Source organism: Lipotes vexillifer, unplaced genomic scaffold (assembly GCF_000442215.2).
Source record: "Lipotes vexillifer unplaced genomic scaffold, Lipotes_vexillifer_v1.1 scaffold306, whole genome shotgun sequence".
NCBI lineage: Eukaryota > Metazoa > Chordata > Mammalia > Artiodactyla > Lipotidae > Lipotes > Lipotes vexillifer.
Genome location: NW_006789814.1, coordinates 2,290,981 through 2,314,118, shown reverse-complemented (window position 1 = coordinate 2,314,118; position 23,138 = coordinate 2,290,981).

Genomic DNA, 23,138 nt, shown 5'->3' with positions numbered 1-23,138 from the left:
CGCCGCAAACCCTATCCACCCCACTCACTCCTCACCTCCTTCTGGTCCTTACTCAACATCACCTCCCCCGTGAGGCCTTCCCAGGCATCCATCATTTAAAACTGCATCCCATGCCTCCCCCACCTGCCCGCTTCACCCCTCTTCCCCTCTCTACTTGTCTCCCCAGGCCCCTGGGGCCCATGATCTCAGGCGCAGGGGGACCTGGCTCTGCTTCCTGCATCTGAGCAGGACACAAGGGTCTGAGCCATCTCGGCCCAGCCCCCCAGGGACCGAGGGGGGCTAACCCCAGTCTGGATGCCCCCAGCCCTGCTCTCTTCTGAGCTAAATGCTTCACCTCACGCAGCCAGAGGCATCCATGAGGGCCTCTGGTGCTGAGAATTCCGCATGGAGACATTTCCGGCAGTAAAGGTGCTCCTGGATCTGAGGCTGTGGCTAGACGGGCACTGGCCTCACAACATCCTTCCACTGACTTCACGTGAGCAACACCGAGAAACACGAAGCTTTGCACCCAGATGCCTGGTTCCCAGCCCAGACCTGCCAGGCCAGGACGTCAAAGGTTGGGGTCTGGGCATCCATATATCTGACAGGCCCCCTAGCCAAGTGCTGCCCGGAAAGCCAAGCTTCCAGAGGGCAGGGGGTGTGCCTGGCACACCTGGCACCATGCCTAGAAGTGGTGCCGCACCCAGCCCTGTCCACACCTGGAACGACCTATTTCTGTCCAGCTGGGCACATGACAGCCCCCAAGTCCTCGGTCCTCTGAAAGCAGCCGGTGAAACGGGTATTCATAAATTTGCGGCATCCCAAATCAACAAGCAAGTATATTTTGAACCCTCCCAGGCTGTTGTGGGATCAAAGTAAAAACACCCCATGCTTCTCTCCTCGGCACACAGGCCCTGGGACTTGAATCAGAAAAATCCCAGCATCTTTAATGCCTTCCAGGAAAGGCTATAGGTTTCTCACGCTGAAGTCATCAGCAACGCTGAGATGGGCGGAAATAGTGGACGCAGCAAAAGGCCCCAAAATGTCACTGGTGACATCCAGCCCTGAGCTGTGGATGGCAGGGATGTTACAACAAAGATTACTATGGGCCTAGAATGTTCTGGAAGGCATCCTGACCACGAGGCCCTGCAGGACCTGACCCCCACTGGTCCTCACCGTCGAGCTCCAGCCAGGCTGAGCTGCCTGCTCCCCAAACATGCCCACGAGGTTCAGACTCAGGACTTTGGCCCTGGCCAAACCCTCTTTTTTTGGAGCACTAGTCCCCTGGATTCCCAAGGGACCAGCCCAGGTCTCAACTCCAATGTATCCTGCTAGAACCCTGGCCTAAGGTGGTCACTCAGCCACATCCCCGCTCTGTTCTCTCAGTGCTCATCAACAGCTAAAACCCTTGTCCATTTGCAGTGGTTACCATCCATCTCCCCCACACTGGATTTTAGGCTCTGGGAAAGCGGGGACTATTTCTGTCTCATTCATCATAAGGGCACAGAGTAAGCCCCTCGTCTTGCTGAACAAACCAAAGAGTTCACAGGCTAGGCAAACCAGGGCCCTGCCAATAGGAACATTGTTCCTGTGACGTGGAAGGTCCCATCAGGAGAACGTGGGAAGGCAGCCTCCACACGGAGCCCAGATGCATCATTTCCTTTCCCCAGGGAGGGCGTTAAGCCTTCCTCAGGGCTCTCCTCTTACAGGCAGGTGGAGGGCTCTGTCTCAGAACAAAACAGGCACGGAGAAGGCACATCACCACAGCATGGCCTTGGTACTCTCAGGAACACTGTCATCAGTCACAAAGGAGGAAACCAGACAGTTGTCTCAGAGACCTCTGAACCTCTCTGAGCTATGAGACCTCGACATCATGTCCACCCCTTGACTTTAAACAGCTGGGAATTCCAAGGAAGGCCTGGGCCATGTGTTTTTGACTTGGTGGAAACTCCTCAATGCTGAGGCTTGGGTATGGCCGGAGATTTCCTGAGAGATCTCTAGGACAGGACAGGTCCAGAAGGTTAGTCCACGAGCCCAAAAGGACCATTTGCCCAAAGACAGACAGAGGAGAAAAAGGCCTCCTCTAAGCTCATATCCAACCTGCGCTAGGCCAAGGCTTGCACACACCAGTTAGATTTCTTCCCCTTCTTTGCTTTCACAACCAGGCATAGTTGTGCAGTGCACAACCTACCCAACAGTACACAGCAGTCCTGATACTGAACATCTGAGCAAGTAGACCGTAAAGGATCTGGTAGGAAGAGGAAGGTGTCCCAGGGAACCAGGCCCCAGGCAGACTCTGGCCTGTGGCTGGAGAAGCCACTTACCTCGAAGCTTGAGGTCTGAGCCAGGCACAGCTTCCTCACTGATGCAGCCACCATGGCCACCGTAGCCTGGGACCGTGTCTCCTCCCATTCGTATAACAGGCTGCTTGGGGTTAAGTCTCCATCATCTGGATCTGAGATGGGAAGTGCTGCCAGGGATGACCGCATGGGGGAAATGCCAGAGTGAGTAGAAGGACCCCTGGGAGCCACCCCCTCACTCTGCCAATGCTTCCTTCAGCATGTTTCTGGCAACAGGTGAGGGGAACATGCATAAGAAAAATCATGGCAGTGTTACTGCTAACAGCAAAAGACGGGAAACAGCCTGTGTACCCATCAGTAAGGGATGGCCAAATAAGCTGACTCCAAAGCCCTCTTGGGACTGACAGAGAAAACATAAAAACTTCATCCATACAATGGAAGATTATTCAGCAAGAAAAAGAAATCAAGTTGTGACACATGCTACAACATGCATGAACCTTGAAAACATTATGGGAAGTGAAAGAAGCCAGTCATAAAAGGCCCCATACTGGGAACTTCCCTGGCGGTCCAATGGTTAAGACGGCGCTTCCACTGCAGGGGCCACAGGTTCGATCCCTGGTCAGGGAACTAAGATCCTGCATACCACACAGTGCGGCTGAAAAAAGAAAAAAAAAAAGTCACATACTATATGATTCTATTTACATGAAATGTCCAGAATGGACTAATGAAGAGAGTAGATTCGTGGTTGCCAGGAGCTGGGGGAACAGGAGGTGACAGCAAATGGGTGCAAGGTTTCTCCTGGGGTGATGAAAACGTAGTAAAGTTGATTGTGATGATAGATGCACAACTCTGACTCTACTAGAAGCCACTGAATTGTTCACTTTACTTTTTTTTCTTTTTCTGGCCACGCCACACAGCTACGGGGATCTTAGTTCCCCAACCAGGGATCAAACCCAGGACCCCAGCAGTGAAAGCACCGGGATGTAACCACTGGACCGCCAGGGAATTCCCTGAATTGTTCACTTTAAATGGATGAGTTGCACAGTATGTGAATTACATCTCAACTACAGCTGTTTAAAAACTGTATGTATGAAAAGCTCATTCCACTCAACGGGGAACCACCAGGTCCTGACACTAGATGTCCCAGTCACTGCCAGTGTCTGTGCCTGAGGGAGGGCTCAGGGGGCAGGTCAGCCTGGGATCTCAGCCTGGGCTCCATGGGGCCAGAGGGAATGCTGGGAAGACCCAGGGCTTCAGTCTCCACCTGCTGGGTTCTCCCCAGGGTGGTGCAGGCAGGGAGTCTGTCCTCCGAGGCAAACATGATTCAACCCACCAGGGCTATAGAAAAGACCCCGGGGGTCCAAGTCCCAGCTCTGTCTCTCATTAGCTCTGTGACTTCAAACAAGTCATTTTACCTCTTGGAAACATTTTCCTTAAATGAAAAATACAGCTAATAATAACAGTAACTTCCTAATGGGGTCATGATGAGAATTAAACTAAATAATCCACATAAAGCACTCAGCACAGATACTGGCCCACAGTAAATCCTTCCAAACTGTCAGCAATAAGAACTAACTACCCTTATTTCATTATTCAGGGAAATAGCCATTTTTCCATCATGGAAAACAAGAACAAAAACAAACAACTCTTCCTCAGATGCATGCCTTGCTTGTTTCTTTCTGTGCGAAATCATAGAAGGGACCCAAGCTCCAGGGGATGCTACATGTTGGCAGGAACTTTCCAGAAAGTCAGGAAACCTGGGTCAGTTTGCCCCCAAAATGGTCAGGTTGAAAGGTCATCAGATGTAAGGTGGATTCTCCCACAAAAGCTGGGAACCAGAAGATTTCATCTCCACTGAGGACCACCCAGGGAGGAGGCCAAGACCAAGCCTGGGCCATGTGAGCCAAGAGAAACTTCCAGAGAAACTTCTAGAAAGAGAGGCTCACTCTCCTGACGATGGCCACTTTCAGAAACAGTTCAAGAGTGTCCAGACAGGGACAGAGGGATGGACCCTAGGCTTGCTTGAGCCCCTCTGGCCAGAGGAGGCTGTGAGGCTCAACTAAGGGTCCCTGTACCCACCCTCATTCACCTGCGACAGCCAGGTCCTGGGGCATCTCATACAGCAGGGTGAGCGAGGAAAGGGTCCGCATCTGCACAGCACTCGCCCCCCCGGAGAGGGGCCCCACGGTGTCCAGCTCCATGCAGGACGCCTCCCCCAGCACCCCGGCCTGGAAACTCTGGATGCAGGTGAGGCGGAAGGCCTCCTGGACCGTGGGGGGAAGAGGCGGAGGCTCAGGCCAGGCCTTGGCAGTGAGGGAACACCCCCCTGGGGCCCCTGAAACCGGCAGCAAGGGCCAAGGCTGGGGGGGAGCCCGCTGCGGGGGAGCCCTCTGGGGGCTACCTTGGAGCTTCAGCACCCCCCTCCCCATAGAGAGAGGTGGAAGGCCAAGAAAAGCAAGAACGGGCAGTAAGCAGTAACCCCAAGGAGAGGAACGATAAAGCCTCAGCTGGAAAATGAATACCACCACCAGAGTCTGCAGTCCTGCATCAGCCTCTAGATGCTGAGGCTTTGTATAATCGTGTTAGCAGTGACCATCCCTTATCCTTATACAGTTGCTTACTATTTACACAACACTTTCACCTGCAGGGAGCTACGGACCCAAGAGAGGAGCGGGCAAGAGGGGGTAGGGCGAGGGGTGGAGGGAGAGGAGGATGAGAGAAGTGGGCGGAAGGGAAAGGACAGAAGCAGCTGGAGGGGAGCAGGGCGTGGGCAGAGGGGCTGAGAGATGGAGGGGGGAGGGGAGCAGAGAATAAAGAGAAAAGGGAGGGGGGCTAAGGAGGGAGGAGGGGAAAGAAGGCGGCACAGCAAAGAGGATGGGAGGGTCTCGGGCACAGTACTCACCTCTGCTGCGGGCAGGGCCTGGGAGCGCAGGGAGCATCGCACCAAGTCCTTGGTCTTGTGCAGCCTGGTACCGCGTTGCTGGTACATGGTGGGACACCTGCCCAGGATATCCACCTGGGCGAGCGGGGCCCAGTCAGCCCCCTGCTCCCCCCTCACTCGACCACCCACCCGCTCCAGGCTCGAACCTCACCTCCTCGACGGTCTGGGGGCTGCGGGTGCCCGGGCGACCCTGCAGGAGGCTCAGCACAGCGCGCTTCACGTTCAGCGCCCAGCGCGGCTCGGGGTGGCCAGGACACAGGCGTGCCACGCGCCCTGCGCGCAGGACGAAGCGCAGCGGCACGCAGCCCAGAGCGGCACTGCGCGGGGACCGGGCGTCAGGGGGACCCCTCCAAGGTCCCAGGCCACCTCTTCCGCGTCAGGGCCAAAACATCCCTGACCCTCCTGCGCGCCACCCCATAGGTCAGTCCCATGGGAAGCACCCAGGTACGCAGCCAACTCTTTGCTCCAAGCTGCTCCCAACCTTGCGGCCACTTGGACGAAATGTACCTGTGTCAACCCAGCTTGAATAAACAAAAAGCTGAGCTTCCAAGGGCATCCTGCATTGCAAAGCTTCTCATTTTCCCAGCTCACCAGGGAGGAAGCATCCCCCACTCACGCTGTATATGAGGAAGCTTAAAGCTCAGAGTGCTCAGGGCCACAGCTGGGATTCTAACCCGGGCAGGATGGCTCAGAGTCACAGGTCTCAGGAACCCTGAGCTGGAGGTGTCTGAGACTCCAGTACTGTACAGAGGAGGAAATGGGGTAGAGGGAGCTACTGGAGGGGATCACACAGCCAGTCTGCGAGGAGCTGGGACCAGAGTTCAGCCCAATACTCTCTTCCCGCCACCCCTCGCCTGACAACAAGGAGCCTGTGTCTGGTATAGCCTGGTGAGGGAGGGGATGGGGCAGGTCGGGGGTGAGGGCTGGGGGAGTGCCCACCTTTGTGGACAGTGGATGGAGGTGGAAGAGAGAGGTGCCCCACGATAAAGGGGAAACTGCTAAAACCCCAAACCCCACCAGCTAGCCAGCAAGCAGAATCTTGAGGGATAAAAGTGGCCCTATTGAATCTCCCAGGGGAGGTTACCGCCCCCTCTCCAGTTCCCAGTGGAGTCTGGGGCCCCCAACCCTACCCCCACTGGAGGCAGCCCCCAGGGCCTCCGGCCTCAGGCTAGAGAAATGCTAATGGCGCCCGCCCCTTCCAGAATAGCTAGTGTCAGTCTGGTCTCTCAGGAGCTGACAGCCCTGCCCACTCGCATTTCTGATGAGGCGCCCAGGGACAATAGCCCAGGCTGTCCCCTTGGAGAAGACCACCCTAAGCTTTTCAGTAGGGCTCCATCTGCCCCCACAGCAGCATCCCCCATCCCTGTATGCCCACACAAAGGCTTTACTTTTTTAACAAATGAATTTGCAATAAAAAAGGAAGAGGAATCTGTGGAGATGGGCTTGTCCTCAGGCTGGTGGCTGGACTGAGCTTTGAGGCCACTGAAGCCGCTGCTGGGAGCCCTGGGAAACACAGCCGAGGGAGAATTCCAGGCTTGGCTGAGTCACAAAGGGGAGCTTGGTTTGGGAAGGGAGGAAACCCCCATCTTAGCGAGGGTGGGGAAGGAGAAGGGCAGACCTCAATGGGTGCCCAGTGTCTTCCAGAATGTTCTTAAGGATGAAGGCCAGAGGGTGCTGGGCAGACACAAAATCTGGACATGCTGGGCGTGACAGCCAGGAAAATATGGGGCGAGTTCCTTCCACCAGATAAGGGAAGGCCACCTGAGGCAATGTGGACTCATTCAAGGCTCCCACATCACGACAGCTCACAATGGTCCTCATCAATGGTCTGGTGTGGGAGTTTACACGGTCAAAACAAAGGTGGAACCCTCTTTGAACTTCAGTCCAAGACAGCCTCTTTCTGCTGCAGCAGGGTCACCCGAATCGGGTTCTTCCAATATAATTTGGTGCACCCAGTGCCCGGCAGCCGTTGCAAGAGGGAGCAGGGCTCACATATCCAGCCCCATCGGGAGCGAAGCCCAGCGTCTTACCTCAAACTCTCTGACTCCTTCAGAACTTCCACCTTGGACCCCAGGATGGATGTCACCTGGAAGTGTTGGAGCTGAAGCAGAAAGCACAGAGAGCTGGTGACCTCTCCTGGGGAATTCCAGGACCGCACCAGCACCGGCACCACCTAAAGTAGTTCTGGGACGCAGCATGACCCATGTGGAGGGTTAGGCAGAGAGATCCATCCCTTGAGCGGAAGAGTCTAGTGTCAGGCTGGTAGATGCTGAATTTCTCTAGGGATAAATAATTTAAATAGCCAGGCACCTCTGCTCCCCACTCAATGTACAGAAAGTTCTCATTAGCTGCTCGTTTTGCCCCAAAACTTCCTGGAACTTTGAGTGAGAGATTCATATGGCTCCACGGTATAAACAAAACTAAGGATTGCAAAGCAAACCAAAAACAAAGCTTTGTCACCTTGAATAAAAGACTTGGATGTCCCAGTACCACCATGGTTGCACGTGTGTGTTTGGGGGGGTGAGTGTGTGTGTGTGTACTTATTGCAAAAGATGGCTCTCTAAAGATGAATAAAATCACCCCTAAAACCTGCATCCCTAACCTGACTGGTTTCATTTTTTTTTTAAGAGTAATTTTAGAGCAGTTTTAGGTTCATAGCAACACTGCAGGGAAGGTACAGAGATTTCCCATATACTCCCTGCCCCCAAATATGCACAGCCTCCCCATTATCAACATCCCCACCAGTGTGGAACATTTGTTACAACTGATGAACTTACACTGACACGTCATTATCACCCAGAGTCCGTAGTATACATATGGGTTCCCTGATGTCATACATTCTATGGGTTTGGACAAATGTATGATGACACGTATCCACTGTTATAGCATCACATGGTTTCACTGCCCCGTGATTTCACTTTTTCAAAGTAACTAGTCCTCATTCATCTTGTCTAAAACCTAATTCCCCTGTCTCCTCAACACCAGCTCCCCTCCCCCGACAGAGGGTCTGTCACCTCCCCAGTAACCCAGGCTTGAAATCTTAGGGTGAAATACAGTTCCACCTGACATTGAGATGTGGCCCGGGACAATGAATCCCTCGGCCACATTACCAATACTGCTTATGTCTGACCACTTGCTTGAAAGCTATCCATGATAACTGTTATTTTTAAAGCATATGTTTTAAAAGTTTAGTAGAGACAGGAGAGAGTTTTTTTTTTAAAAAAACTACTGAACTGCACACTTTAAAAGGGTAAACTGGGGCTTCCCTGGTGGCGCAGGGGTTGAGAGTCCACCTGCCGATGCAGGAGACACGGGTTCGTGCCCCGGGCCGGGAAGATCCCACATGCCGCGGAGCGGCTGGGCCCGTGAGCCATGGCCGCTGAGCCTGCGCGTCCGGAGCCTGTGCAAAAGGGGATTTTTTAAACTGGGATTTCCCTGGTGGTGCAGTGGTTAAGACTCCACGCTCCCAATGCAGGGGGCCCGGGTTCTATCCCTGATCCAGGAACTAGATCCCACATGCATGCCGCTACTAAGAGTTCGCATGCCGCAACTAAGGAGCCCACGTGCCGCAACTAAAGACCCCACGTGCCACAACTAAGGAGACAGCAAGCCACAACTAAGGAGCCCTCAAGCCACAACTAAGGAGCTCACCTGCCACAACGAAGGAGCCCATGTGCTGCAACTAAGAAGCCCATGTGTTACAACTAATAAGTCGGAGAGCTGCAAATAAGGAGCCTGTGAGCCACAACTAAGGAGCTTGCCTGCCACAACTAAGACCCAATGCAACCAAATAAATACATAAATAAATAAATATGAAAAAAAGGTAAACTTTATAGGGTTTTTACAATAAAAAAATAAAAACTAATTTTTTAAAAGGGAATGAAGTCCTGGGGACTTCCCTGGCAGTCCAGCAGTCAAGACTCCACGCTCCCAATGCAGGGGCATGGGTTCGATCCCTGATCGGGGAACTAAGATCCTACATACCATGTGGTGTGGCCAAAAAATGTTTAAAAATAAAAATATACACTTTGAATTAAAATACAACACCAACATATTTTAAAAATAAAGGTGGGGGCGACTTCCCTGGTGGTCCAGTGGTTAAGACTCCACACTCCCAATTCAGGGGGCCTAGGTTCTATCCCTGGTTGGGGAACTAGATCCCACCTGCGTGCTGCAACTAAGAGTTCACATGCCACAACGAAGAAGCCCGCATGCTGCAACAAAGACCCGGCGCGGCCAAAATAAATAAATAAATATTTAAAAAGAAACAAAGCTGGAAAGTATCATATTAAAAAAAAGGGGGGGGGGTAATGACGTTCTGCTACATGCTACAATGTGGATGAACCTTGAAGACCTTATAAAAGGTGAAAGAAGCCAGATACAAAAGGTCACAGGTTGATCGTGAGTTGTTTGTGATAAGTGACTGCACTTACATGAGACACCTGGAATCGGCAAATTCATAGGGACAGAAAGTAGAATAGAGGTTACCTGGGGCTGTGAGAAGGAGAAAAGGGGAGTTAGTGTTTAAGGGGTACAGTGCTTCTGTTTAGGATGATGAAATGTTCTGGATATGGAGAGTGGTGATGGTTACACAACATTAGGAATATACTTATTGCTACTGAATTGTACACTTGAAATGGTTAAAATGGTAAAGTTTATGTTATGTACATTTTACCACAATAAAAAAAAATGTTTTTTAATCAAAATAAAAAGAAGCCAGGCACAAAAGAGAACATCCTGTATGATTCCATTAAAGAGAAGTTCAGGGACTTGCCTGGTTGTCCAGTGAGTAGGACTCTGAGTTCCCAATGCAGGGGGCCCAGGTTCGATCCCTGGTCGGGGAACTGGATCACACGTGCCATAACTAAGAAGCCTGCATGCTGCAACTAAGAGTCCACATGCCGTAACTAAGAAGCCCGCATGCCGCAATTAAGACCCGGCCGCAGCCTAAATAAATAAATAAATATTTAAAGAGAAGTTCAAAGACAGGCAAAACTAATCTATGGTGCTAGAACTCAGGAGAGCCTTTGGCAGAAGTGACTGAAAGAGAGAATGAGGGTGGTTATGGGGGTTTCTTGATCTGGGGGTGGCTACAGAGGAGTGTTTAATCAGTGAAATTCATTGTTCTCAATACTTATTTTCACCCTTTTCCCTCAAAAATATATTTAATTGATTGCATCCTGAGTGGCTGTAAATTTTCCATTTATGCCACAAATAGATTTTTTTGTTTTGTGTTTTGGCTGCGCCACGTGGCTTGTGGGATCTTAATACTCTGACCAGGGATTGGACCCGCGCTTCCTTCAGTGGAAGCGTGGAGTCCTAACCACTGGACTGCCAGGGAAGTCCCTGTGCCACAAATCTTTGAAATGAGCCAATTCTTTCTACCCTTGCCAACATCAGACATTATCAATTTTATTAATGCTAAAAACAAAGCAAACAAGCAAATAAAACCGCAGTACACAATTTGCCTTGTGAAAACTGGCGCTGCAGAAAAAACAACTACTAGTGTTTTGATAGACATTAAAGGACAGCAAAGACTAGTAAAGTGGCAGCTCTGACCAGGACTAACATTTTAGATAGTTTAAGAATTCAGAGGCAGCTCAGAGCCACCCCATAAAAGACCCCATACAGAGGTCTACGTGAAACATAACAAAAGAGTTTGGGTTTTGTTTTTTGTTTTTTTTGTTTGTTTGCCGTGCGCCGCCCGCCCGGCTTGCAGGATCTCAGTTCCCCAACCAGCCCTGGCAATGAAAGCGCCAAGTCCTAACCACTGAACAGCCAGGGAATCCCCCAAAGCAGTTCTGAGAAACTCTTGTCAGCAAGTGCTCCAGCCAGTTCAAAAACGCTTCCCAAGTAGGACATAAGACTTTAATGAAAACTAAGAGGCCATTTAGGCAGGGTGGGAGGGTTTGTCCAGGAAACACATGAGAGTCATCAGAAAGGGGACAGAGAAGAATGGGCAGGCATTTCCACTTGCAAGAACATGGAGGAGCTTCAGGAAAATCTTGATGAAAAAGAAACCTACAACCACCAAGAGAATCTAGCTCATAATTCCACCTTGACTGAAGCCAGTACTAACACCACCACTGCCCAGTATAGGCATACCTTGTTTTATCGTGCTTCCCAGATACTGCGGGTTTTTTTTGCGATATGTGGGCCTCTCACTGTCGTGGCCTTTCCCGTTGCCGGACGCGCAAGCTCAGCGCCCATGGCTCACGGGCCCAGCCGCTCCGCGGCACGTGGGATCCTCCCGGACCAGGGCACGAACCCGTATCCCCTGCATTGGCAGGCGGACTCTCAACCACTGCGCCACCAGGGAGGCCCAATACTGCGTTTTTTATTGTACAAACTGAAGGTTGCATCAAGCAAATCTATCAACACAATTTTTCCAAGAACATTTGCTCATTTTGTCTCTGTGTCACATTTTAGTAATTTTAAAAAGATTTCAAATTTTTCATTATTATTTTGTTAGCATGAGCTGTGTAAGTGATCTTTAATGTTACTATTAGATAGTACAACTCACTGATGGCTCAGATGACAATTAGCATTTTTTAGCAATAAGATACTTTTTATTTAAGGCATGTACTTTCTTTAGACATCATGCTATTGCATACTTAACAGACTACAGTATAGTGTGAACATAGCTTTGATATGCACTGGGAAACCAAAAAACTTGTGTAACTTGCCTTATTTCAATATTTGCTTCATTTCAGTGGCCTGGAACCAAGCCTGTAATATCTCCAAGGTGTGCCTATACAAAGGAACCCAAGGGAGGCCTGGAGGCCCCAACCAGGTCTTCGGTGTCCACCCTACTCTGCTCCTTTGTCTACAAGACCTTAACTTGCTTTGACTTTGCTCACCCCTGGGACTTGCAGCTTCCCCTCAAGGACTGAGTTGTGACCCTCAGTCCTCCCAAGGACACAGCCTGTCCCCATCCTGTGGCTCTACTTGCTCCAAGAAATACCCTTCACTCCTTCTTTAACCCCCGCTCCTACCCCCACTGGACCTACCATGGTACCTCCTACAACCAAAATGGCACCATGTTCCCATGTTACTCTAGAGCCCTCACTCGCTGAATTTGAGATTCCTCAGAAAGCTCCTCTCCATTTATCAGACAAATGGGAAATTTCAGGGGACTGTGGCTTCCCCTTGGCCGTCCCCCATGTCAATGTGACCTCCTGGTTACCCAAAGATACTCACCCGTAAAGCCATCTGGCAGGGGCCAAGCACATCAAGGGTGACCAAGCCTTGGAGACCAAGGCCACTCCCTTCCTCCTGGGCCCCCTGCAGGCTGGTGCTGGTGTTGGTGGAAAAGTGATAGGTGTATCTGGTGCCCAGGGGGAGGTGGGGATCAGCTGAACCTGGAGGGCAGAGGACGCAGTGTCACCTTGACAATCCGAAACCTTTTGAAACTCAACTCCACCTGGACTACTTAGCCATCCTTACTGCCACCTCCCTCTCTCCTTTGGTCTATGAGCTGCCTGCTCCCAGCTCAGGGGAAGGCTGGGTGGCTGCAGACCCCAAGAGAGTGAAGGAGAAAATAAAGATAATAACAGTAAGTGCTTAATAAATGTTACCCAGTGTTTCATGTTCTAGGCCCTCTTCTAAGAGCTTTATACACATCAGGGTTTTGCAGCCTCAACAGTATTAATATTTTGGGCCGTATAATTCTGTTGTGCACTGTAGGATGTTTAGCAGCATCTCCAGCCTCTACCCACTAGATGCCAGTAGCACACCCCAGTTGTGACAAGCAAAAATGTCTCCAGAATTTGCAAAATGTCCCTGGGAGATACAATCATCCTTGTTGAGAACCACTGATCTATTTTATATTAACTTATGGAAGCCTCATAACAACTTTGAGGTGGGCACTCTTATTTTCTCCATTTTACAGAGTTGGAAACCAAGGCTCAGAGAGGTTAACTAACTTACCCAAGGTTGCACAGCTGAGATCCAAACCTTGGCAGTCTGATTCCTCACCTACTGCCTTGGTGGTTATCAGTGGGGGCAGGAGGTAGGTTGGAGAGATTATCCTGATCTTTACAGAAAACAGAGCTGTAGGGCTGGCCAGTCTGGAGGTACTGGAGATAGTGGGGAGGTGAAGTAGGTGCTCTGGGGAAGATCAGATCTAGGGAGCAGTCTGTGATTCTTTCTTTCTTTTTTATTTTTTTAATTGAAATCTAGTTGATTTACAATGTGCCAATCTCTGCTGTACAGCAAAGTGACTCGGTTATACACATATAGACATTTTTATATATTCTTTTCCATTATGGTTTATCAGAGTCTATGATTCTTGAACCTTCTCTTTAGACCAGTGGGCCAATTGCAAAATACTATTAAATTATTAATTATGACACCTCACCCTTTTCCTGGGCTTGGAATTGAATGAACATATTCATGTTAATTTCTTTGTGCTCAAATATAACCACATCTCACATTCCCAAAATGCTTCTTTCCAAACAATTTGCCCCAAGTTTCTCTAATCTACTCTACCCCAAGATGCAAATAGAATCACTTGGCTGAAGTCTTTTACTCCACCTGGAGACCACAAGGTATGAGGAAAAAGCCCAGGGGCCTTAGGGCTGGGATGGCTTAAGGCCATTTTAAGCTGAGGGTGCTACTGGCTTCTCTAAATGCTGGTGACTTGGTGGCCTTTGCAGAACGGGTCTTGCTCCTCCCAAATGGCCTCCCTGGGAATGTGGCCAAGGCCCTCTGGGGTTGTCCCTAATCACACCTGGCAGTGGTCAGCTTCGCCTCCCCAACCACCTACTGGCCGTGTCTCAGGTTCAGGGTCACCAGAAGTGGGATAAGGTCTCCGGAGAGACTTGCTCACCTGAGCATGAAGTCATGCAGGAGGCCGCCTGCTCCAGCGGCCAGTCTGGAATTTCTGAAATCACAAATCAGATGGAAGCAGGGCAAGGCCAGGAGGAGGCATGCGACAGCCCCACCCCGTGGGCTGCTGACCTGCTCTTGAAAGAGGACATTTAAGGGTCCGGGGGCCAAGGGGACAAAAAGAGATAATTCCAGCTCTCCTCTCTCTCATGGGGCTGGGAGTGACTCCCTGCCCCGTCCCCACCCTGCTCTTCCCCATCTTGGGCACTGGCATCACGTCACCCCATTGCTAGAGCTGGTACCTGGGAGTCGTGTGTGCTTCCCCTCTTTTCCCTTATCATCACCCCAAGTCCCATGTGTCAGCAAGTGCTGCCAATTCCATCAGGTCTCCCTCCCTCCCTCCCTCCATCCATCTACCCCTCCCTCCCTCCATCTACCCATCCATCCCCCCCTCTATTCATTCCTCCCTCCTTCCCCTCCATCCTTCTCTCTCTCCATCTCCATCTCCATCACTCTAGGCAAAGCCACATCTTCTCTCACCTAGACAACTGCAGCAGCCTCCTAATTATCCCCCATGTCCACGGTTCATCCCCCACAGTTAGTCATGTTTTAAAAGTCTAAATCCAGTCACATCACTCCCTGCATAACAGCCCCTAAGTCTCTCGCCCCACCCACCCCAACCCATATGCACTCATAATAAAATCCTTCCCATGAGAGCTGGCCTCTGTCTGCCCCTCTGGCCACATCTCACCCCCACTCCTGACCTCCAGCCATGCCGGTCCTTCTCCAGCTCAAGGCCTTTGCACATGCTGTTCCTTCTGGCCTCAACACTCTTCCACCTGCTCTCACATCCTAGGTTCCTTCAGGCCTCAGCATAAACATCTCTCCCCGGCGACTTCCCTGGTGGTCCAGTGGCTAAGACCCGCACTCCCAATGCAGGGGGCCTGGGTTCGATCCCTGGTCAGGGAACTAAATCCCATATGCCACAACTAAAGGTCCCACATGCCTCAACTAAGACACAGCACAGCCAAATCAGTCAATCAATCAATCAATAAAACATCTCTCCCTGACCTCACCTCTCAGTGTCTATCTCTGATACAGACCTGGTAGCCTATCTTAGCATCCTATTCTCTTCATAAGGCTTGTGAAACTTTAATGATTTCATTATTTTGGTCACCTTTGTCAAAATTGTATCCCCCAGCTCCTGATCCCCAGGACAGACTGGAATGATTAAATGAATGAACACAACTAACACTTGCACAGCAGTTACCGTGCGCCAAGCACTGTTCCAAGCAATTTATACATTAAACGCCTTCAATCTCCTGAGAGTCCCCTGAGGTAAGGGCAATTATTACTCCCATTTTACAGTTAAAGACACTGAGGCATAGAGACTGAGAGCACACAGTTAGGAGGGGAGCCAGCATTTCAACCCAGGCACCCTTAGTCCACAGCCTTAACCACTACATTATCATGAAGGAATAAGTGAGAGAATAAAGGAACAGGTGAACCAACAAAGGCAAGACCCAGAGGCTACAGCAGTAAAGGACTGTTATCTAGTTTGGCTCCCCAGCAGATCTCGTAATACCTCATTTAGCCACCATCTAAGCTGCAGAACATCCAGAGTATGAACAGAACGGCCAGGGACCTCCTCAGGCTGAGGACACTCTGCAGGGGATCCTCAGACCACCTGCCTGGGAAGGGTCAGCATCTCTCCATCTGCCTGTCCCAACCTCACCTGAAAGCCTCCCCATTTCCACCTACTGTCACTCCTCATTTGTCCTTCCTTCCAACCACACGCCTGGGCATTTCCTGGGCATCATCCATACCCTTCCAGAACAGCCTTAGCCAGGGGTCCATCTGCAGGCATTTTCATACAATGACGTTCCAATAATACCATTTCTATCCTCAAAACCACCCCACTGTGCCTCAACTGGTGATCATTACACATGCCAGCCTGTTTAATCCCTTAAGAAAAATACGCTTTCCCAGAATGGGGGGAAAGTGCATTTTATACCATTCCATTTAAACCCTTTGAAATAATAGAACATGTTAGGGTATTTGGCAGGGTTTTTTCCCCCCTGAATGTTTTGGCTCATCCAACAAAATGCTCTTTGCATTAAAGTAGAATATCAATGGATAAAATCACATTTCAAAGACATTTCAGTCAATCAGTCTCCCTTTCAACTTTCTTTCAACTCTGATCACTTGGACCCTGGGTGTCAGATTGAACATGTGTGTGCATAATCTTTAAACTCCCAGTTGTGCACAGACCCAGCATTCTGGCTCCTTTGCTCCACCGATAACCTCTACATCTGCTTTTCCGCCCTGCTGTGCAGAGGGCAGTGATGCCTACAAGCCCAGGTCCAACATGAGCTCCCAGGAGTAAAGTGTGTTCTCAGAGCATTCTGCCTGAACCAAGTCTGTTTCCCTTCCATTTCTCAAGCACTTAAAAAGACATATCTAAAGTTTAAAAAAGGTTTCAGAAAAACAAAGACCATTCGATGATCCTACTAAATAAATCAACCAAGAAGGGGAAAACAGTGAGTGCTGGGAGGTAATAAATCTTTCCATCACCTCTAGGGAGAGATCTGAAATGGATTGAAACTGATGTCATCTCATTTCAGAAATGAAATCAAGTCTCATTTCAGCTTTCTCAGATGTCAGTTGTGATCCCCATTCATTTATATATCCAGCCAGCACAAGATTCACTAAACACCAGCTGTGTGAGAGGCAAATTGGTGAAAGTACAGTGAGTAAAACAGCTGTGACAGTAGCCACCAGCCACATGTGAAATGTGGCTGGTGTTATGAAGAAACCTCTAATTAAATTTAAATTAAAAACTGTGCTCAAGTCAGTTATTGGAAAACTTTTAAGTATGTTTGAAACAACTTAGTATACAAAAGTACTTTTTCAACTTGAAATTTTAAGAAATCTAAAAAGAGATCAAGTATTTGCAATGAAAATTTGGCATCCAAATTGAAATATGTTCTAAGTATAAAGTACACACTGGGTTTCAAGGAACAGGAAATACAGCTTGTTAATACTTTTTATATCAATTACATTTTCTAATGATATTTTAGATATATTGAGTTAAGTACAATAATTATTAAATTAATTTCAGTTGTTTTTTACACTTTTTAAGTGTGGCTGCTTGAAAATTTTAAATTACATATTGGCTTGCATTGTATTTTTAATGGATAGCACTGTCCTGTACCTTCCTGCAGTAAATAGACAACAAATTAAAGTTCATTCCACATTGTTACCCTGCATCGGAGTATTAGTATCCCTGCAGACAGCTAAGCATCCCTGCACCCAGGCTCAGGAGCCTGGAAGTCAGTGTTTCCTCACTCAGGATTTCAGATCTGGTCTCAGTTTCCAGAGGATGTTGCTGAAAGTTGGGAGTGAGAGATGAGGGATCCACCTGTAATCTCTCCCTCCTTTTCCCCATGAAAGGCAAAACCAAGGGAGGCAGCAGAAGGACAGGTAAACATACATTTGGCTATAAAAACACTGTCCCCAGTGCATCTGGGCTGCCGCCATTCCACCCCGGAAGAAATAGGGTTGCAGCAGCTTTACTTACTCCCTGAAGTCGCGGCCGTCAGCACCCAGAGCAGGACCAGACCAAGGAGCCCCATGAGCGCTGGCACTGCCGCTGGCCCGAGGGAGACACAGCCAGCCTCTCTCTCCAGAGCGGCTCAGAGCAGCCCAGAAAGGAACCTTCTTTCCCGAAGCGGAGGGCTCAGCTGCAATTCACACTCCCAGCACAGGAGTTGGGGATGGGAAGGGGCGGAGGTGGCTTCCAGGGCGAAGACCCAGCCAGTCAGGAGACTCCAATAAAGATCTTAGCACGGGGAGGGAGGGAGGGGCTTCTGACCAGTGAGGGGGAAAAATCCCTTTTCACTCTAAGGGGGAAAAAAAAGGTTTGCCTCTTCAAGCCTTGGAAATGAAGCTCTCGGGGCAGAAGGCAACACAGCATGGTTTGCCTTTTTGTGTGTGTGGTCTAATAGATATAACATAAAATTTACCATTTTAACCATTTTAAAGTGGCGATTTGGTGGCATTGAATACATTCAAAGCATTGTGCAACCGTCACCACTATCGAGTTCTGAGGTCTGATTTTGAGCTTGTCTTTCCCAGCACTCATGGTGGGCGAAGCAAAGAGAAGGGCCAGCCCAGCCTCGGAAATGGCTCTCAGCAGCTGAGGGGTGTTTCAACCCTTCAGGCCCAAGGCCTCCCTCCTGCACACATTAGGACCCCCAGCAGAGAAGGGGCGCAAGTCCTCTGGGAGGCGGGGGGTCTTCTCACACGTGATCCCAAGCCCCACATCTAGCTGCACCCTTTGGTGTTTAGGCTACCTCCGTCAGCCCCTGCAGGCCTCGTGGACCAGCCCCTCCTCTTATGCACCTGCTTCCCACAATAAGTGTGCTTTTTTATAAACCACTTTATTGAGATAATATATCACACAATTCTCCCAATTAAAGTACACAATTCGGGGCTTCCCTGGTGGCGCAGTGGTTGAGAGTCCGCCTGCCGATGCAGGGGATACGGGTTCATGACCCGGTCCAGGAAGATCCCACATCCTGCGGAGCGGCTGGGCCCGTGAGCCATGGCCGCTGAGCCTGCGGTTCCAGAGCCTGTGCTCCGCAACGTAAGAGGCCATAACGGTGAGAGGTCCACGTACAGCAAAAATAAAAATAAAAAATAAAGTACACAATTCAATGGTTTTTAGTATATTCGCAGACTTGTGCAACCAACACCAGAACCAATTTTAGAACATTTTCATCACCACAAGAGATAATCCCACCCCCCATAAGCAGTCATTCCTCATTCCTGTCACCCCAGTCCCTGGTCACCACTGCTCTGCTTTCTGTCTCCATGGATTTACCTCTTTGGGTCATTTCATAGAAATGCAATCATTCAATACGTGGCCTGTCGTGTCTGGCTTCTTTCAGTGAGACCATGCTTTCAAGGTTCAGCCATGCTGTAGTGTGTATCAGTATTTCATTCCTTTTTATAGCTGAATATTGTGTCATCAAATGGATAAGTCACATTTGTTTGTTCGTTCATCCCTCAATTAACAGTTAAACGTAATTTTGTTAAAGTTAAATTAAGACCCACTTGACTGGTTGACACATCATGTCTTATGGAAATAATTAATTATGCTTGTCTTTTTTTTTTTTTTTTTTTGGCCATGCCACATGGCTTGTGGGATCTTAGTTCCCTGACCAGGGATTGAACCTGGGCCCTTGGCATTGAAAGCACTGAGTCCTAACCACTGGACCACTGGGGAATTCCCTAATCAGGCTTTTAGACTTGGGCCATTTTCTTTTATATTTTGAAACCAGTAATTTCACCTTCCCATCCTCCAGCTCAAACATCTTCACTGGCTGAGCGCAGAAACCCCCATGGGGCTGAAGATTCAAACGGCCCTTCAGCTTACAGCTGCCTGGGGGCCCACGATCTGTTCTGGGGGGCTACTAAATGCTTTGAGGAAAAGCAGAAAACTACATCTGACAGGGCTGGCCTGGAGGAGCTAAAATTCTTGAAGGGAAATGAGATGCACGTGCAAACAAAAACAAGAAATGTACCAAGGAGAGCTCTGCTTAGAAAGGAATGGTTATTGTGTGGGGAGTCACTGGGAACAATTTACAAAGGAGAGGTTTCCCCCAGACTTCAAAGAATAGATAGTAATGTTACTAGAAAACTGTATACTTGCAACTAAGAGAGAAATAAGTCCTGGAGACCTAATACACAGTACAGTGATTATAGACAACAAAATGGTATTGTAAACATTGAACTTGCTAAGAAACTAGATTGAATTTTTCCCAACACTAGATGATAATTATATGATGCAAGAGAAGTGTTAGCTAATGCTATGATGGCAACTGTATTGCAATATAAATGTATCAAACTAATATGTTCAAGGCCTTAAACTCACATAATGGCATATGTCAAATATATCTCAATTAAAAAAAAAAACTGGGGGCTTCCCTGGTGGCGCAGTGGTTAAGAATCCGCCTGCCAACGCAGGAGACACAGGTTCGAGCCCTTGTCCGGGAAGATCCCACATGCCGCGGAGCAACTAAGCCCGTGCACCACAACTACTGAGCCTGTGCTCTAGAGCCTTCGAGCCACAGCTACTGAACCTAGAGCCCGTGCTCTGCAACAAGAGAAGCCACCACAATGAGAAGCCCGCACACCACAACAAAGAGTAGCCCCTGCTGGTCGCAACTAGAGAAAGCCTGCACATAGCACCGGAAGACCCAACACAGCCAAAAATAAATAAATAAATAAATTTATTTTAAAAAAAAAACTGTACAGGTACAGGGCAAAGCACTCACTGAATATCAACTCATTCAGTCAAACCTCCCCACCCGCCCCCACTAACAACAATCTGCAAGGTTGATCTAGCAGCATCCCACTGTACAAAGAAGAGACACAGAGAGGTTAAGTCACTTGCCCAAAGTCACACAGCTTGTGAGAATTTTAAACCCAGTGCTGCTCCAGAGTCCCTGTTCTTTTGACTTGGGCAGCTTTGCTCAATGGTTATCACTTCCTCCATCTCTTCCTCCAGGAGACTCTGGTCTCTGCCCACAAGTCTGGATTCCTTCTCCTTTCACAGTCAGGAATATGAAGGAAAACCGTGCAACCTTCCATGTGGTGTTTCACAGTTAATACAGCGACATCACAGTCTAGGCCTGGAGAATCAGAACCATGGTGGGGGGGCCTCCCCCCAGGCCCTTCTGATGACCATCGGGGTTTGCCATACCCAATCTACTGGAGTTGACTGGGGTAGGGCTCCGGGCATCTCTGGCCTCCCTTCCCCGTGTCTGTCATTACTGGACAAAAATCTGATGCCCTCATAGGATGGAGCTCCGGGACTCGAGGACTTGATTCACAATCAGATCCTCCTAGACAAGCCTTCCCACCTCTTTCTTCATCCTCCCACAAAAACTGGGTCCTGCTTCCTCCTTGAAAGAATTTGTAGGATTGGGTTGGCAGACAACCGGAGGCTGAGCTTCCACTTCTGAAATAAGGCAGAGGATAAACTAAGGTCCATCACATCCAAGTCAGAGTTACCAAAAATAAGAAGACTTCTTTTTAAATCATCAAAAGGCGCTTGATTTTGCAGAGCTGCCGCAAGAGATACTCCACGGCAGAGAAGGATTGACCAGTAGGGGGCGCAGTGAGCTCTTCTTACGTGGATAGAGGATTTCACAGATTTTGTCCTTACAGCCATATTTTGTAAGACCTTATTCTTCAGAGCAGTTTTAGGTTCACGGCAAAATTGACAGGAAGGCATAGAGATTTCCCAAATACCCCGTGCTCTCGTGCACGCACAGCCTCCCCCATGGTCAGCATCCCCCATCAGAATGGTATTGCACATTTGTTAGCACTGATGAACCTACACTGGCACATCATCATCACCCCAAGTCCAGAGTTTACCTTAGGGTTCACCCTTGGTGTTGTACATTCTGTGGGTTTGGAGATATGTATGATGACATATATCCACCATTATAGTATCATACAGAGTATTTTCACTGCCCTAAAAATCCTCTAATCAGCCTCTGCATCCCTCCCTCCCCAAGTCCCTGGCAACCACTGATCTTTTTACTGCCTCTGTAGTTTTGCCTTTTCCAGAATGCCATATAATTGGAATCACACAGTACATAGCCTTCTCATATTGATGTCTTTCATGTAGCAATATGCATTTAGAGTTCCTCCATGTCTTTTCATGGCTTGATAGCTCATTTCCTTTTAGAGCTGAATAATATTTCATTGTCTGGATGTACCACAGTTTATTTCACCTACGGAGGGACATCTTTGTTGCTTCTAAATTTTGACAATTGTAGATAAAGCTGCTATAAACATCCATGTGGAGATTTTTGTGTGGACATAAGTTTTCAATTCATTTGGGTAAATACTAAGGAGCACTATTGCTGGATCATGTGGTGAGAGTATAATTAGTTTTGTAAGAAACCACTAAACCCTATTCTAAAGTAACTGTACCAGGAGTTGGCTGGTGGCCTAGTGTTTAGAATTCTGGGTTTTCAGTGCCGTGGCCTGGGTTCAATCCCTGGTCAGGGAACTGGGATCCTGAAAGCTGTGTGACTCGGCCACAAAAGACATAAAACAAAGTAGTCTTACCATTTTGCATTCCTGTCAACAATGTATGAGAATTCCTGTTGTTCTACATCATCACCAGCATTTGATGTCAGCTTCAGAGCCCAGCCACTTAAATAAGTATGGAGTGGTATTCACTGTTGTTTTAGTTTTCATTTCCCTGATGACATATGATGTGGATCATCTTTTCATATGCTTATTTGCCATCTGTGTATCTTCCTTGGGGAAGTGTCTGTTAAGGTTTTGGGCCCATACTATTTTTTTTTTTTTAACATCTTTATTGGAGTATAATTGCTTACAGTGGTGTGTTAGTTTCTGCTTTATAACAAAGTGAATCAGCCAGACATATACATATATCCCCATATCTCCTCCGTCTTGCCTCTCCCTCCCACCCTCCCTACCCCACCCCTCTAGGTGATCACAAAGAACGGAGCTGATCTCCCTTTGCTATGCGGCTGCTTCCCACTATCTATTTTACATTTGGTAGTATTTATAAGTCCATGCCACTCTCTCACTTTGTCCCAGCTTACCCTTCCCCCTCCCAGTGTCCTCAAGTCCATTCTCTACGTCTGTGTCTATTCCTGTCCTGCCCCTAGGTTCTTCAAACCTTTTTTTTTTTTTTTAGATTCCATATATATGTGTTAGCATATGGTATTTGTTTTTCTCTTTCTGACTTACTTCATTCTGTATGACAGACTCTAGGTCCTTCCACCTCACTACAGATAACTCAATTTCGTTTCTTTTTATGACTAATATTCCATTGTATATATGTGCCACATCTTCTTTATCCATTCATCTGTCGATGGACACTTAGGTTGCTTCCATGTCCTGGCTATTGTAAATAGTGCTGCAATGAACACTGTGGTACATGACTCCTTGAATTATGGTTTTCTCAGGGTATATGCCCAGTAGTGCGATTGCTGGGTCATATGGGAGTTCTATTTTTAGTTTTTTCTTTTCTTTTT